Source organism: Procambarus clarkii, chromosome 37, assembly GCF_040958095.1.
Source record: "Procambarus clarkii isolate CNS0578487 chromosome 37, FALCON_Pclarkii_2.0, whole genome shotgun sequence".
NCBI lineage: Eukaryota > Metazoa > Arthropoda > Malacostraca > Decapoda > Cambaridae > Procambarus > Procambarus clarkii.
This window is the reverse complement of record NC_091186.1, coordinates 16,304,203-16,309,181: the sequence shown is the minus strand read 5'-3', so window position 1 is coordinate 16,309,181 and position 4,979 is coordinate 16,304,203.

Here is a 4,979-nt window from a genome sequence, read left to right as displayed (position 1 = left end):
TGATAGAAGAAAAATAGGTCGGCATTCAGTGCATTAAACAACTGATTGAGTTTGATAGGCAGTTAGAAGAAACCCGATCTTGCAGGCACAAATAGTACACACACACACACACACACACACACACACACACACACACACACACACACACACACACACACACACACACACACACACACACACGTCATGGACCACAAGATACCATTGTTTAAGTTGGCTCTAAGAGTCGACCACAACAACCAATTCATACCGAAACAAATAGCCCAGTGTACAGAGAGGTGAGCCTCCCACTACTTCCCCACTACACGGGTGTCACAAGGCAAGAGTAGGAGAGAGAGAGAGAGAGAGAGAGAGAGAGAGAGAGAGAGAGAGAGAGAGAGAGAGAGAGAGAGAGAGAGAGAGAGAGAGAGAGAGAGAGAGAGAGAGAGAAGGAGAAGACGCCAGAGAGCAAGAGGGTGGGGGAGGTCAGGTCGTCCAAGTTATTAATGAGTCCACGAATGGATAATCTACACATCTCTTCCCTCATGATGCTCCGTCAGGCGTCACGCTTGGCCCCACCTAGACCAAGGTGCAGGGGCAGTGGCCGGACCCAGGGATGCCCACACCTCGACCCCTCCCACTTCAGACAAGGTGAGGACAAGAGCAGAGCAGCGGCTCAAGTAATTGCTCAGCGCCTGGACAAGCGGGTGACTCCGAGACTGATTCCTAGCGGGAGACTCCGAGACTGATTCCAAGCAGGAGACACCGAGACTGATTCCTAGCGGGAGACACCGAGACTGATTCCTAGCGGGAGACACCGAGACTGATTCCTAGCGGGAGACACCGAGACTGATTCCTAGCAGGAGACACCGAGACTGATTCCTAGCAGGAGACTCCGAGACTGATTCCTAGCAGGAGACTCCGAGACTGATTCCTAGCGGGAGACACCGAGACTGATTCCTAGCGGGAGACACCGAGACTGATTCCTAGCGGGAGACACCGAGACTGATTCCTAGCAGGAGACTCCGAGACTGATTCCTAGCGGGAGACACCGAGACTGATTCCTAGCAGGAGACTCCGAGACTGATTCCTAGCGGGAGACACCGAGACTGATTCCTAGCAGGAGACACCGAGACTGATTCCTAGCAGGAGACTCCGAGACTGATTCCTAGCGGGAGACTCCGAGACTGATTCCTAGCAGGAGACTCCGAGACTGATTCCTAGCAGGAGACACCGAGACTGATTCCTAGCGGGTGACTCCGAGACTGATTCCTAGCGGGAGACACCGAGACTGATTCCTAGCAGGAGACTCCGAGACTGATTCCTAGCGGGAGACACCGAGACTGATTCCTAGCAGGAGACTCCGAGACTGATTCCTAGCGGGAGACACCGAGACTGATTCAGATCGTCTAAGATCAGGACGGAGTCAAGGCAGCTAAGATCAACGCTGACGTTCGAGCCGTTCTTCATTAAACAAAACATGGAACTTCAAGACTTAAAGCCATGGTCGCCGTCTTACGCAAGTCTACGCAACACTTAGAAGTGAGGATACAGTTGTCTTGTGTTATTAGTTAAGCGTCATCACGAATATTAATAATCTCTAACATATATAATAATTATAATATTTATATTAATATATAAATCGTCACACGTTGCAACCCGTTCTCGCAAATTTAATAAGTCAATATTGACTTATTAAATATGTGCATAGGTGACATACTTAACATAATAGTTTCCCTTGAAAAGCTTCATAGAAAACACCGACCTTACCTAACCTACTTAGTATGTTAAGATAAGCATCTTATTGCTTCGTAATTACAATTATTACTTAACCTATACCTATAATAGGTTAAGTAACAATTGTAATTACGAAGCTATAAGATGCTTATTTTAACATACTAAGTAGGTTAGGTAAGGTCGGTGTTTTCTATGAAGCTTTTCAAGGGAAACTATTATGTTTAGTATGTCACCTATGCACGCAACTAATAAGTCAATATTGACTTATTAAATTTGCGAGAACGGGTTGCACAGTGGTTAATTGGTTGTCAGAGAAAATGTATATTTAATAAAGCCACGAATGTTCAAAGGGTATAGTCAGCCCGTGCTCCATAAATGATAGCAATAACAGCTATCGGTCAAACGTACAAAAATGAACGGTTGTATAGACCAAAAAAAATCACGTTTTAACTACTGGAAGACTCCAAATGGAAGATTAGAAATTGGAACAGTAATTATATAATTGAACCAATCATAGACCTAAATAATCAACCCCTAAACAAAATAAGTGGCTTCTGGGGCCTAATTTATTATATATATATATATATATATATATATATATATATATATATATATATATATATATATATATATATATATATATATATATATATATATATATATTCGTATGTAATCTGCAGAGTAATTCCGGATAATATCGGTAGACATCTCACGAAAATTCCACGAACAATAACCACATTCGATATGAATTAGAAATCATGTAAAAAAAAAAAATAAGGGTCACAGAGATTGTGGAGTGAACAGATCACAGTAATCGCAGACCCCCTCACACGACTCTCCCAGTGCTAAAATTGTTCCCATGAAAGCTGAAACCTATAAGAAGGCTCACCATAGCCCGTGCTACTTGCCCCGCTCCTGTGCCAGGTAAGTTACGGGCTCACCGTAGCCCGTGCTACTTGGAACTTGCTCCGGTGTAGCTGAATCTATAGGAAAAAAAGGTTTGAGGAACTTGGTGAGTTATCTGCTCCAACCTCAGTTACACTGTGTGTGTGAGGCTTGCCTGGGTAAGCGGAACAGGAGGCTGTTGTGTGTGTGTGTTTTGTGTGTGCTCTCCCTCCCTCTCCCTCCCTCCCGGCACACAGTACCGTGATGGTTGGCCTTTCACTCCTCTCTGGCCGGCTCATTACCACATTCTTTACCTTTGGTAATGTCAGTTCTGTTTGTGTGTGTGTGTGTATGTATACTCGCCTAGTTGTGCTTGCATGGGGGATTGAGCTCTGACGTTTTGCTTCCTCCTCTCAACTGGCAATGGGCTGGTGTACAGATTCTTGGGCATTAGGGGCTTATCATTCCATTTGAAATTTTATTGGACCATTCCTTCAGTCTGTTCAGGTCATTCTGTAGTCTCTTGCTGTCTTCCTCTGTGTTAATGCTTCTCATAATTTTAGCATCGTCAGAAAACATTGAGAGGAATGAGTCTATACCCTCTGGAAGATCATTCACGTATATCAGAAACAGGATAGGTCCGAGTACAGAACCCTGTGGGACTCCGCTGGTGACATCACGCCAGTCTGAGATCTCACCCCTCTCGCAGTAATTCTCTGCTTCCTGTTGTTTAGGCACTTCCTTATCGATTGGAGCACCCCAACACTTACTTATGCAACACTTATGGAGTACTGTGTCAAAAGCTTTCTGACAGTCCAAGAAAATGCAGTCTGCCCATCCTTCTCTTTCATGCTGAATGCTTGTTGCCTGGTCATAGAATTCTATTAAACCTGCGAGACACGACTTACCATCCCTGAACCCATGCTGGTGACGTGTTGCAAAGTCCCTTCACTCCTGATGTGCTACCAGGCCGTCCACTGATGGTGCGTGAAAGCACACGAGAAGCCCCTAGGCCCTAGCTGGCTCTGCGTTGTGGAGTTTGAATACACAGCGGAGGTTAAAGAAAGGGCTATACCAAAAAAAATGTTGAAGAAAGTGAGGGATTACAGTCGACGGGATTACAAGACGGATAGAGAATCTCAGAGAGACTTGGAAGAATTTACAGTCCGCCAACACAATAAATTATTATTATTATTATTATTATTATTATTATTATTATTATTATTATTTAGACAAGAGGAACAGATAATCAGGGTAATATTGGCTGCATATGGGAAGGGAAGGGCATTATCGGGGGAAAGCGTCAAGCCATTACGACTATATAGCACTGGGAAGGGATCAGGATAAGGATTTGGGATGGGACGGGGGAGGGTAAGGAATGGTGCCCAACCACTTGGACAGTCGGGGATTGAACGCCGACCTGCATGAAGCGAGACTGTCGCTCTACTGTCCAGCCCGGAAAATAAACGAGGTTGACAAGAAAAAGCCTCTTTATATTAAGATAAGTGATGAGAAGACGTTGGTGGAAGCTGGTAAACTCAAGTCAGTCAATGATATGTAAGGAAATTCCCTGATCCTCTACGGGTGGTCAACATTGAAAGAAGTAGTTATGGAAGCCACCTCCAGTCTCAACTTTAAGAACAAATGCGACAAAGATTGTGAGCATCAGGAAAAGTTAACTCATAATGCAACCGGTGCAACAAGGTTAGCATGTTGGGCATCGAAAAGCTAAGATCTCACTTCCCTGAAAGTCATTGTTAGATAACCATCTTATCCCCACAAGCCGTCTCAATCTCTGTCTTCACCACCGCTCACATTCCAGTGCTCAGTACAGGTGGTAAACGAGTGAAATACACTGAAAGGAAGAAGAAGTCATGGAAACCGCCTCCAGGCACACCTTTAAGCCCAGATTCGGCAATGATTTTGTTCGTGAGAGTAGTTAAATTAGTGCCTAATAATACAAGAAAGCTAAGAGGCAAGGCATGAGAAGAACTAGACCTCAAATGCAGGCGATGAGTCACAATAACGTGGCGAAAGTAAGTTGACCAGACCACACACTAAAAGGTGAAGGGACGACGACGTTTCAGTCCGTCCTGGACCATTCACAATCGACTTGAGAATGTTCCAGGACGGACCGAAACGTTATCGTCCCTTCACCTTTTAGTGTGTGGTCTCGTCAAAATAGACCTCAAATCTCTTTAATGATAGGTGAGTACCTCCATCCATCCCGCCTATTAGAGGCATTACTTCTCCCTGGCTCACAGGAGTTTAGGAAGTGTCGTGAAAGACATAATTGACAAACATGATCCCTATCAACATAACCAACTTGCTCGTAAGGAAAATCTTGAGATGAAATGTAACATTTAAACAAAACTGAACGT